Source organism: Drosophila persimilis, unplaced genomic scaffold (genome assembly GCF_003286085.1).
Source record: "Drosophila persimilis strain 14011-0111.01,24,50 unplaced genomic scaffold, DperRS2 tig00000766-arrow-arrow-pilon, whole genome shotgun sequence".
Lineage (NCBI taxonomy): Eukaryota > Metazoa > Arthropoda > Insecta > Diptera > Drosophilidae > Drosophila > Drosophila persimilis.
This window is the reverse complement of record NW_020825350.1, coordinates 504,866-518,666: the sequence shown is the minus strand read 5'-3', so window position 1 is coordinate 518,666 and position 13,801 is coordinate 504,866. Positions and strand designations below refer to the sequence as shown.

At 42.1% G+C, this 13,801-nt stretch overlaps 1 long non-coding RNA gene across 2 annotated transcripts; it reads right to left on the bottom strand.

The window, feature by feature from the left end:
- Positions 1–282: 282 nt before the first annotated feature.
- On the bottom strand, positions 283–1,365 carry LOC6600413. Of its 2 annotated transcripts, none has more exons than XR_003409129.1 (3): positions 1,125–1,365; positions 665–1,058; positions 283–605 (listed from the first exon to the last, which is right to left on the bottom strand). It is a non-coding gene; the product is annotated as an uncharacterized LOC6600413 (long non-coding RNA). The 2 variants fall into 2 exon arrangements; XR_003409128.1 differs by having other exon boundaries at positions 688–1,058; positions 1,125–1,362.
- Between the last annotated feature and the right edge of the window lie 12,436 nt (positions 1,366–13,801).

The window sequence follows — 13,801 nt, the reverse complement described above, 5'->3', positions numbered from 1 at the left end:
CATGGCTCTATCGACTCGGCTATAGAAGCTGGTCAAGAATATATATACTTTATGGGGCCGGAAACGCTTCCTTCTGGACGTTACACACATCCATTTTCACCAAAACCCCCAATAGCTGCCAATGTCGGAGCTGAACAGAGCTAGACGGAGCTACTTGATCAAAGATTTTATCGTAGAGGCAGCTGCTCCGGAAGGCTAATCCACGGTATCGAAAATTTGATCAACCTTAACCAACGCTGACCGACTGTCAGCGCCTATCGATTTTGTAATCAACAATCACACTTTTGGCAAACAAAATATATTTTATAGCATAAACCTAACACAAAGAATACAGCGAATCTAGGTTACGATATTTTAACATTTTGGTGGATACTCTTGAATTACTACTATTATTTATTCAGAATACATTCCCTGCCATCCAGCACTGCCACTCACTGGGCAATCCGTTTTAAGAGCTTTTAAGAGGCCAGTCGCGCCAGTCGGTTCTCGAAGAGACAAAAGGCCACGACAATAGCATAGCTGGTATTCCACGTGTCGATCCCATGCCATACTGGTCTCCACACGGTTCAGCAGAGTGATGGCCGACACCTCCTCAGGCGCCAAATCTACGAGGGGAACAAAATTAATCCTTCTACCTGGAATCATAGACTATTGGATTACCCACATGCACATGTCCCCTGTACTCACATCAGATACAATCGCCGTATGCTCGTGGGTGGCTCTTTTGTACCAAGTCGGCTTCGTCCTGGGGCTTCTTCAAGTTCAATTTGAGTTTGCTTCGAGGATTCCTGAATTGACGATGGTCTTGTGTTGTTTCGGTTCATTTCATTTCGTTTGGTTTGTTTTTGTTTTTCATATTCTAGTTTTGTTTCTATAGTTCATATCGGTCTTCTAGCAATAGGGCTTCTGGACATTGCGCTTTGACTTCTTAGCAACAGACTTCCGAGCTCTTGGGCTTGTCCTTGCCACATGTGCGTTTGCTTTTGCGCTCAATGGGGACGCGTTTTTTCGGCTTCAGCCTTATACGGGCGCTCCAGATGCACGGACAATGGCGTTGGCTGTAGGGAGCAAAAGGGAGCTGCTGCACTAGATGACCGGCAGACTTAGATGGCAAAACAACTCACCCTACGGTAAGGGGCTCGGGGCTTTGAAGGCATCCTTCCACGCCGCTGTGCCGCAAGGTTGAGCACAGCTCTTCCCTTGTGTGTGGGTAGAATCCGCTGTTTGCGGTAAGCGGCATCGGATCGCTTCCCATTCGAGGAGGGCAAAGCCCAGTCACGAGTCGATGAACAGTCGTCTTCAGACATGACTACAAAACAAGTCAACGAAACAAAAACCGCAGAGCTGTCACAAATTTTCAAAACAGGAAAAAAGTGTATTCGCACTTGATCAAAAATATTCAAAAAAAAAAAAAAAACAAACAACTTTATAATTTTAGATCTGTAGATGTGTATTGTACAAAGAGAAATGTAAGACTGAACTGAGGACTAGGTTTGCTTACGACTCAAACCAATTTGTAGTCAAGTGCAAGCTCAGAGCCTTCCTAGATAGGGTATTTTTGTGTGTTCCAATTGTTTTCTTTTCTATGGAAGTTTGTATTAAATTTAATTTCTCAACGATACGCCAACATTACGAAATTATTATTATGAAATGGGGTGGGGGATTTTAAGCCGTTATTTTATATTTAAACTAATGAATATTTCTGAAGTATTAAACATGAATGCCGAGAATATATTATTTTATCATCCAACCAGTCAATCGCAAAAGGATTTTCGAAGAAGAAGAAATTTCATAATCGTGTCTTCGGCACTATACAGTATAGTAGAGTATAGTATAGTATAGTATAGTATAGTATAGTATAGTATAGTGCTGTGCTTACACATGAAAGTTCCTTCTATTTTTAGATCCGTATATACATATATCGACTTTGTGCGAGCGAGACATTGTTGCATTCAAAATCCTCGCTGCATATAACAACTGAAATGTTTGGGCGTTACTTATCTTAATCATCTTTAGTTATTGTGTTATGTTTGTGTTGTTATTGTTGGGGATTATGCTATAGGTGGAAAGAATAACACGTGTGGTTTATAAGAATGTTGCAACAGAACAGAACAGATTATTCTTTTTATTTTAAAGGTCTTCATAACACAGGGTGTTCATGGTAAGTAGATATGTGGTAAATTTGTATCAGGGGTATTCCTCATTTAGTTATTAGATGTATTGTCACATCCAACATCCTTTATAATGTCTTCTTTTGGCATTTGACGAAATTATAGATGTGTGCCGACTTTTCAGTTTCAGTTGAGTTCAAAGCTGCTTGGTGTCCTTGGGATCCATTGCCGCTTCTGCGCCATATCCAGGTCGCCAACGTCTGGTATGAGAAAAGCATTACCGAAGTAGATGACGATACCACCCACAGTGGGTCATGTTGACCATTGTGCAGTCCACCGGCCTCACATATGTACATATGTAGCTCTCGATAATGCCATCTACGAATCTGATGATGCTTGTTCAGGTCGCTCTTGAGAACGCCCTCTTCCACATTCAGAGCGAGCTGTTCGAAGCGCTTCATGATCCGCCGCCCAACCTCCATCAGAGCCTTGTGTCGTGGCATTATGAAAACTGAACAATCAATTTCATTTTCGCCCTTGCTAACTGAAGGAAATGTAGGGCTGCTTCTTATTTGCTTGTCCCGTTGCTCCTGGAAACGACGGCATAGTGTATTACTCAGTACAGTAGAGGGGCAAAGGTTATGCCTTAATATCCGTCTATCTACTAAAATCTATGATCTTTTAACGCACTTTTACTGCAGTTGTACGAAAGTAAGCCCAATGGCCTTTTTTACATGCATAGAGGCCTTCTGTCGTGGCTTTCTTCACTCTTTCTTTTCTATTCAGGCTCCAGTTAAGCTTCTTATCATTTAACCAACCTTAAGTAACGGACACTGTCGCTGAAGGAAAGCCTGCGTTCACTTAATGTTTGTATTTATTTGTGAATAACAGAGTTCCGTTTTCGAGAGATTGACTCCCAGTCCGCGTTATTTTGTCCAATCTGACAGTCGCACTAGCGTTGCGGTCATTAAGTCGCAGAGTGTATTGGGAGTATAATGGGAACGAGAAGATAATGGCAACACTGATACAGTACCTGGACCGAGTGGACGATCCCTTCGATGAGTCTTCATCCCCCGACTGTAGCCCCCCTGTAACAGAGTACTTACTTTGTTTGTATTTCTGATCGGAACATTGAACATTTGAAAGATTGAAACTGCAACTCTGTCGTAGCTCTCAGCTACAAAAGACCAATAGCTTTTAAAATCTTAAACAAAACTATGTTTCAAATGGGAATTTTGGGGTAATAGCGATTGAAAATTGAGAGTATGGATTTTATCTACATATGTGATTGCTACTGCTGTTTCTGTGATGATCAATTTGCGTTGAGCACGGCATGACTGGGCCCTAGCTTGCGATTGGGACCGCGGGAAATCTGTGCGTATGGAATTTATTTTCCTTTAGGCTTATGGCGAGTGGAAAAGTCTAAATTCATCATGATTTTTCACATAATCAAGGAGGAGATCTTCTCGTATCTCACAAACTTTGCACTTGTGACATATAAAAGTCGGTGTTTTCGCACAAGCAAACGGCTCAAAACGGAATGCCCAATAAGACAATAACAAATTATGCGTCTTGGACAGGACGAGGCATATTTTCTCCGATATTGGAACTGACTGCGCTGCGCCGAAGTCTTCGTATTTTGTAATATTCGACGCTTGTCTTGCCTTCTTGTATTTTAATTATCCACGGCTAACTCCCAACACTACAGCCTAAAACTAGGCCGTAAAAAATTCGAGTTGAAGATCTTGTGAGCTTTGATAAAGCTTATCAACAGCTGTTTTCCGATCAAGCGGCAACGCTTTGATATTTTTGCACACAGTTTACTAACATTTTTCGAAACAGTGGTGCAATTCTGTTGAGGTAATTATCCACGCAGCTACAGCGACCCGTTAAAAAATGTTCTGTTCTTTCCGCATAGGATTAACACCACTAGTATCTACGTATTGAAACGCTGGTCTAGCAGTTACGGATTGGTTATTCCCGGAGACCTCTATTGGCCACGTGCCCGTACCACCGGTTAAACCCCCACCATTTGAGATTCGGATGAGGCGGTAGCCGAGGCATTGAACTTGCTCCTCAAGTTAACCCGATCGGTGTGCTCTGCAAGCGTCGCCTGAATAAATTGGACCTATGGGGATGATCTGAGTGACTCTTTAAATACACCAGTCGCCCCACGAGCAATCCAGTGTGCGAGTGTCCACCTAACCTCACGCCGCAGATGGACCGGTACCTGCGCCCGGTATAATCGTGTGCCACCTTCAGACCTCGATTAGGAACTCGGTCTCCAGCCGGGAAGCATCGACCCCGCCTCGGATTTAATTATATTTTCTATCTTTCTTTCGAAATTAGACCCGATATGCGAAACCCTGTTTTTTTTTATCCGCTTTCTGTTTAACTGATACGGCAAAAATGTGCAACAGCCAATTAAATCCGGTATAAACAAAAAGGGAATTCCTGTCCATGGGCGAAGTCGAACTTGAACAAATGAGTAGTGTATTAATACCGATTATTTTTACAGTTTTTGATATTGGTTGCCACGCATTCATCTCATCATCTATGCAGATACTCATCACAATCACACACATCATCATACTCACGGGACCCATCGAATCACCTCATCCAACACACAACGAAAGATCTTTCTGCGTGGGAGTCAAAGCTATTAATCGTATCGTAAGTGATTATCCTGAACCAAGTAAGCCATCTGAAAAGATTGAATGTGCTGTAACTATTCGTTGGTCTTCAACCATGATCACGGTTTTATACACGTATTACTCATGCCTTTAAGCGATTTTCCATATACCCGATTTTTGTCTGGTTTTGGCACTGATCAAGTTGACGTAATGAAGTTTGAAGTTTTCTTGTTCCTATGATGAACACATAACCTAGCTCGTGCATTTATATATACCTACTACTAATCATTTTTATAGATTTAAAATCATTATACCCTACCTCGCACCTATGATATTCTTTCCCCAGTATATGCTGTATTGTAATACCCTATAAATGTAAGACAATATCCAATAGCAGGCTTATATTAGGGACTAGATTCCATTAGCGTTAGGTTTTATAGGAATTTAAATGCAGAACTATGGATTGCTTAAATACAGTTAGTTTGGAAATGAACCAAGGCTAAATATCTCATATCGGAACCATGTAACCTTGTCTGACGGAGATGTGACCCACCGCAGTCTTTGTTGGAGGGATCCTGACTGTTAATAGGTGGCCCTGAAGGATCATGGTAGGGTGGGCGTTCTCGCCAATGGGCGATACCGCAGCCGACAAAGATCTGACCGGTGATCTTCTTCGTTTACGTATCCATGCTGATCTGTCCCTTTGACCCCCTGTATCCCGTTTCCTAGTATCCTTTCCCTAATTGTACGCGATTTTTTTTTATATACATTCTTATCTCGACCATTTACCAGAGTTCTAAATGGGCAGTAAAATGTCCTTCATGCCCACACCCCGCCGACCAGAGACAAAAGCCGAGGCCAGCGCGTACTTCCTACTCCCGTTTAGTTATCATCAGCTCCTATAACCTGTATGTTGCATGCTACAATTTTTTTTAGCATTCTGCGACGAACTAAGCTGCGAGGGCAGCGTGGCCACTGTCAGGAGTAAAGTATAGTGCAACCGGGAATGGACCTGTATTGCGAATCACCCCGTTGAGATTTATTTTGAGCCAAATAAAATGCAAATCATGAATTATGAACTCTTAAATTTTTACAAGTATTTATTTAAAAAAAAAAATGAGTACTGGAAGGTGTTTTTGTGGTTTCTTTACAAGGATATGCAATAATATCGATGAAAATTCTAACGAAGAATCGGTAAATTACTGTTAAGTTTTATTTTGTTTTTGTTTTTCTCGATCCAAAATAATGATTAAGTTTTCGTTTTTCTGTTAATTCAGAAATTTTCATATATTTATTTATATTATTATGTATATTGTATACATATGTACGTATTTATCTACTATTGGTAAGGCAAACTTGGCAATCGAATCATTAGCCCAAAGAAAAACGAGGGGGAACGTTGTGAGTTGCTGCTGCCACCGCAACTCTACATTTATACCCGATACTTAGTCAGTATGGCTACATTAAACGGCAAAGAGTGCGTGTGAGGGAGACAGAAAATCAGTCAGAACGTGTCGACGGGCGCTGCGTAGCCACTTCAAATTGATTTGTTACTTTTGGCTATAATAATAATCCAATCTGATTCGGATTCGGCAAGACTCTATGATTGTGAGTTTTTAATTTTCTCCTATCTTTTAAATTGTGGATGCCACAGATTTTCGACTTTTGTGGGGGGCGAAAGTGAGCGGGGCGAAGTTTTGAAATACAATTTGAACAGTGACATATCACAGAAGTCTGGATACAAAATTTCGTTGCTCTAGCTTTAATAGTCTTTGAGAACTAGGAGCTGAAACGGACATGGCTCATTCGACTCGGCTATTGATGCTGATCAAGTATATATGTATATACTTTATGTGGTCGGAAACGCATCCTTCTGGACGTTACACACATCCACTTTTACCACAAATCTATACTCATTTTGTGTATCGGGTATAATACGATCCAAAAGATCAAAATCTTCTTATACTTTGTATTAATGCAGCTCGTAGCTCTCGTAGCTTTGTAGCTCGTTGATTTTAATTCATTTAATACACTACATACTGTTTGTATATATGTACCTGACATACTCGTACATGTATGTGTATGCATACATAGTATGTACTTGAATACTAGCTTCAACATACAGACTCGTATATAGTAACTCCTTTCAGCATTTGTATTGTTCGGTTGGTTTCAGCTCTTGGAAATGTACATCAGTTTTTGACTAGAACCTTTTTAAATACCAATTGAATGCTTTTCACAATACAAATGTTAAATATTTTTGTATGCAGATGTGCTATCTAAGAATAAAAAATTTTTTTGTAAAATGAATGTTTTTCTGTAGGTACATATTTTAATGAATCTTTGGTGAACCAAATTAAAAAACCAACGGATGGAATGTGCATAGTGCAGTTTAAAAAAAAAAACAAAGGGCGTTATGGAAAGAGCTTTTTACCTGGCTTACCTCCCCCCCCCCCCCATCGCATACCTGAACACCTGTATACGAGTGCAATCGAGTGTTTGTGAGTACAATACAGATGGATCCTTTAGTGGCAACTAAGGTTAAAGCGAACAGACAGACTTTGCAAAGGCCACGAGAGGAGCGAGGACCATTTATGTGTGCTGGCCCAGACACTCCCACCAGAGGAGAGGGACAGGCGGAGGGGCGGGCAAAAGGAATTTCTTGATTAAGTGACAGGAATGTTGGGTTGGTACGGACCGGTACAGAGCAGAAATGTCAGCGGGCATGAATGCCGTTTCATCTCGTCTTTGACATTTTCCTGTTGGTGTGCCAGGCTGCATGAGTATGGGTTGTGCGGTTGTGTGAGTGTGTGACTCACCACTGATTAATGCCAATTTGTTCTTGGATTTTGCATGAATTATTCAACAAATAAAAAGCAACAAAGCAACAAACAATTCCCACATTGCGCAATTGGTCCCTAGGGCTCGATCCCAGAGGCGTAATCGCGTTCGGAGTCGCGGCTGCCCTCGCTTTTCGTTTGGGGCTCCAACCACATTTCCCTCTCCGGATATCTTCCGGATGCCAAAAAAACCATTTGAGCCACATTAAGCCGCTTACACACAGGCACCGGCATTCCCAGCAAGTACCCAATTTGAATCAGATGCATTTATTCCAGTGAGCTCATACAATTTGTGATTTGCGATTTGTGATTTATCGCCTCCGATTTCGACTAAGTCAGTTTCTGCATTCGTCTCGAGTTTCATCGCAGCGGTAGGCTGCAACCAATATGTAAAATCGTCATTTATGTCCCCAAGTATAATGGCATTTAACAGTATCGATGGATACATCGACACTTCGGGCTCACCGTTCAAGCCGGAATATCCGACTTTGTTGGCAAAAGGTCAAGACTATCTCAAGTGATTCAGGGGCTTGATTCGGAATCAATTAAGTCACGTAAATCTGACCCAGCTTCCAGTACGGAATAACATCGATCCATTTTGCATAGCAGATACTGAGATCAACATATCGTGCTCGAAATTACCTTAGAAATCCTTGTTGGCATATTATGCACATTGATCTCTTACTGGGGACCGATTTTATTTTATTATATAATTTGGAATGATCTGTGTATGGGGTATACGTATACGTATATTTCATTTGAAAACCCTTGTGGTGGACTTGCAAAGACTGGGCGCATTTAAAGGAAATAAATTCTAAGGTATAACCATATTCTGGATTAGAGGATAGCCATTGTAAGTGGTCCATAGCCAGTCCAGAATATAGCACCGATTCGAGCAGCTTAAAACTCCTCATCATTACAACCAGTTTTGTTCATATTCTTTTTTGTTGTATTTTTATACCCGATACTCAAAATGAGTATTGGGGTATATTAGATTTGTGGTAAAAGTGTATGTGTGTAACGTCCAGAAGGAATCGTTTCCGACCCCATAAAGTATATATATTCTTGATCAGCATCAATAGCCGAGTCGATTGAGCCATGTCTGTCTGTCCGTCTGTCCGTCTGTCCGTCCGTCCGTCTGTCCGTCTGTCCGTCCCCTTCAGCGCCTAATTCTCAAAGACTATAAGAGCTAGAGTAACGATGTTTTGGACCCAGACTTCTGTGATATGTCACTGCTCCAAAAATATTTCAAAACTTTGCCCCGCCCACTTCCGCCCCCACAAAGGGCGAAAATCTGTGGCATCCACAATTTCGACGATACGAGAAAACTAAAAACGCAGAATCGTAGAAGATGACTATATCTTACAGAGTGCAAAATCTGAACCAGATCGTATAATTATTACAGCCAGAATCACGAAAACAATTTCACTCTTTCTCGCTCTGTCTCACTCTAACACACAGGTTTCATAGTCGGTTTTGCCAATTGCAAAATATGAGTTCAAGGATCTCAGAACCCATAAGAGCTAGAGCAACCAAATTTGGTATCCACACTCCTGTGATATCGGACCTTGACCGTTTTGTGTCAAAATTTCGCCACACCCCCTTCCGCCCCCGCAAAGGACGAAAATCTGAGGCAACCACAAATCTCAGAGACTATTAAGGCTAGAGTAACCAAATTTGGTACACACACTCCTTTAAGATGTCACTATAAAACGTATATCTCAGAATTTCGCCCCACCCTCATCCGCCCCCACAAAGGACGAAAATCTGTTGCATCCACAATATTGCAGATTCGAGAAAACTAAAAACGCAGAATCATAGAATCATCAATCAAAAGGAACAAATCAATTTGCATTGGCTACGCAGCGCCCGACGTCACGCTCAGACTGATTTTCTGTCTCTCTCGCACGCATTCTTTGTCGTGTCGTTTAATATTAGCGGCGTCTGCCGGAGGAGAGCCATACTGACTTAGTATCGGGTATAACTGTAGAGTTGCGGTGTCCGCAGCAACTCACAACGTTCCCCCTCGTTTATTTTCTTCCTATTGCAAAATGTGCGGAAAAGCCTTCATAAAACGGAATGAAATTACCACATAGTCGGTGCTGGGTCTCAGCTTTTGCTGCTGCTGCACAGAAAAAAAAAAACCAAGCGAACAATCGCAAAAGTCATCAGGAAAACAATCCGATATTTAACTACATTGGTGGCACCGGATCAAAGGTTTGCTAAATTTCCAAGTTGTAAAGTTTCTTGTTTGTGCACTTTCGTTAGAAAATAGTTTGTCATCTTGAATGAATTATACAAAATAATCTGAAGATCCGCCTTGTTTGGGAAAAATTCATCCCACACAATGAGATGCCTGACCGGAAACGATCGGTTCAAGGGATAAAAAGATTGTTCTTCTTTTCAAATATTTTCATATTAGTTGAAGTTCATTCATTCATTTGGTCAGAATGCACTTCTACTCTATCGCCCGAGACCAGGCTTTCTTTTTTGTATCATCACCAACAACCATCGGACAATTTTCTCAGTGTGATGGTGGGTGGCCCAGCAATCTACCGCCGCAAAAAATTTGAATCTGTGTATAAATTTAATTTCCATTTTTTTTGCTTCACTTTTTTGTTTTTGGGCCACTCCCGTTCCCTTTCCCTTTCCCTTTTCCCTTCACTTTCTTTTTCCTCACCTCCAGAAGCAGGACGAAAATGTCACATAATCAAATTTTTAAACGCGAGCGATTTAAGAGTTGCCACGTTGCTCGCGTGTTGTAATGGAGGACGGGCTGTCTTTCTGTGCAAGGTGTGTTTAAGCAAGGTGAGGGTTTGCCAGAGAGCCCTATCACTCGATACGTAATACTCAGGGCGGAAGGCAGACTTGATAGACCATCAAAGGGCATCACGGAAATCAGCTAAGTTTGATTTTAAATAAAACAAGCTGACAGCCAGTTTAATTAAAGTTGAGAATAGCCATTACCCAGTTAGATATCCGTATACCATATCAATGGGAATGCCTGCCCGTCCGTAAACTAGTCAGTCGCACGCCTTTCTTTCTGCCTCAGCCTCACCCTACAGATTTGTATACACCTGTTTTGCCTGTGGACGACTGTCGGTGGAGGTACGGACGGAGGCGTCGGTGCCAGATGAGATGGTGGTGTTCCTTGCGATGACATATGAAATATTAACAAGAGCGCTGCTCGCACGAGTATTTCCAATGCATGGATGAGTGTGTGTGAGCGAGTGCGTAAGCTGTTGGTGGCGCTGGATGGTGGCGCCTGTTGAGTGGGGCAGCGGGCAGCACGGATACAGCACGTGCGAGCGGCGCAACGGGGAGATTAGGCAAGTCGCGCAATTTGCCATCAAGCGTAAAAACAAATTTGCTTTAACGAGTCATGGCCAAGGCAGAACGGACGAGAAGGGTCGTTGTTGCCTGTCGCCGGTCGCCGGTCGCCGGTCGCCTGTCTTTCTGTCTGTCTGTCAATCCGTCCGTCTGTCTGTTTGTATATAAATTAGAACACATCAAAAGTTTGTGACATTAAATTTTGTTTCTTCTTCTACGGTTTTTTTCTTCCTCTTGCCAACAAACACACACACACTCATGGGATTGGGGCACAGATAAATGTTTTAGCAAAATGAGAATGTGGCCGTGGGGGGCGTGGGAGGGGTGTACCACGATGACAGTAATGATGGTACGCGTGGCATGCCCCCAGCCCAAATCGTGAGACCTCAACCTGGATCCTCGAACCTGTACCGCTGGAAGCCAGGACATCGTGAACCTGTCGGCGTGTAAGGCCACGGTGGTTGATTAAATGTGCTTGTGTGTGTGTGTGTGTGCGCGAGCGTGAAAATGCAATGACAACGACCCGAAATGGCGATTACGCACACACACACACATAAGCGTGCGTCTCCACGTATGCCATTACGTTACGTTACGCATCCACATCGCGTCAACGTCGCCCAACCGCTTGACTTTTTCACAGTCACGAAATTTGCCTTTGCCTTTGCCATTGCCTTTGCCCCTGCTCTTTTGGTCGCACACTGAGGAAAATAAGCATTTGATTCTAGTTTTGTGGCCTTAAGATTCTTGAGGGACGAAGGTCTTGGGGTAAGACCCAGTTGCTACACTAAATTATCAGCAGGATTCTCTCTAAGTGTACGCCTCTACACTTCTACGCTTATCATTGCGTCTGTCGCTACTGTGGCTGCTGCTTCTGGAATTCCTGCTGCCTGTCAGAGCTTCATCTGCTTTTACTTTTGCTTTCTATTCCGTTGGCTTTAATGTGAGGGGGACAGGAGTGTCCGTCGTGTATGTGTGTGTGGTGGGGGGGTGGGGCATAAAATATATATTTGATAAAATAATGCTAATGGAATGGAAGTTGTGCTACATACCCATGTCCTTCCCGATTATAATGCTTGTACATAAATTCACGTAAATACATAATTGTAGAAGCTAGGTTCGAGGGCGTGATGGCGCCAGAGTCGCCAAAATGCATCAAAATTTGTCCATTCCCCGAGCGTCCACACATCTCGCTCCTTCTTTTCCTTGGTCTTCGCTTTTTTTCGTTCACTTTTTAATGCAGTTTGTCTCGTTCGCTCGCTGTCGCTGACTCGCTCTGTGTGTGCCGCAATGAATATTAAAATATTTTTTTGTTTCGGTAAAAACTTTTAATTGGATTGCAAGCGTTTTTAATACTTTCATAACGGCCCTGCCCCACCGCCCTACTGCTCTACCATACGTTGGTCACCCAAAAATTGCGCACAAAACTGAAAAATCAATTAAAATGGCCGCCGACAGTCAACGCGTTGAACGATAAAATTCGCAATAATAATGCCAGTGAGGGGAGATCCCTCCAGCGGAAGGGCAGACTACTCACCCCATCGAATAGGCCCTTTCTTGACAGCCTTACGACAGACAGCTCTACGACCCGATTTGAATCACAAAGTACGACTTTTTCATTATCTAATATCATCGATAGCGTATCTCCACAATTCCCAAAGATATTCAGTGAAAAGGCATGACCAAAACTTAACAATGCGGAAACTCAACTAATTTTCTTCGACTTAACCTAAATATAAATTTAACAAATATTAAATAAATAAGTCAATAAATAAAAAACTCTGCTTAGCGGAATTGGCCCCTTTGTACGTAGAACTCTGCAACTACTCAGGCAGTAGGCAGTATGACTCCCCTACGCCGAAGCCGAAGGCCGCACATTGCACGATGAGAGTGTGTGAGAGAGAGAGAGAGAGAGAGAGAGAGAGAGAGAGAGACAGAAAATGAGTAGGAGCGTGTAGGGAGTGTACCCCTTCTGTCTATATTAATAATCCGATCTGATCTAGATTCCGTAGATAAAGTCAATCTTACAAATTGTGGATACCACAGATTTTCGTACTTTGTGTACTTTGTATTATTTCGTAATACGTACTTGTATTATGAAATACACTTGTAATAGTGCGAAATCACAGGAGTCTGGATACAAAATACAACAAATCTTATAGTCGCTGAGTGCTAGGCGTTAAACAAGACGGACGGACAGACGGACAGATTGATATGGCTCAATCGACTCGTCTGTTGATGCTGATCATTAGTATATATTCTTTATGGGGTCGAAAACGCTGGGGTCTGGGCGTCTCACACATCCACTTTCCCCACAAATCTAATATACCCCAATACTCATTTTGAGTATCGGGTATAAAAACACTCAAAAACCTTAAGATATATCACATGAAAGCAAAAAGCGATGAGAACTGAGAAGAACATTCAAAAAGTTTTAATTTTTAACCTCTGGTTGATTTCCCAAGCGTTCACATGCGTTTAGTCTACTCGATGAAATATCTCACATTTGTGAATCCACACCTATGTATAGTACATACACACATACATAAGTATGTACATATGTAACTGTAGAAGATTTTAACACAAAATACCCGCCAAGAAGCCTTGCCAAACCGATCGGTTCTATGACAGCTAGTGTTGTCCGACATACGAACGAATTGTATTGCATTCATGGTCGCAAAACGGCTTCCCGTCCGGCGTTTTAGCGCCTTGCCTGGCCAACAAAAAGAAGAAAACAAAATTTGTGATAGACTCTCTGAAAAGTTGCAAGTATTTTATATTATTGTGAAAGGCAAAAGCTTTTAAATCGACATTTTTGAAATGTTTCCCCAAGAAAAAGATACATATGCTCCAGTCTGGTATGGTGGTCAGTTTTTATTTGATAAATTGT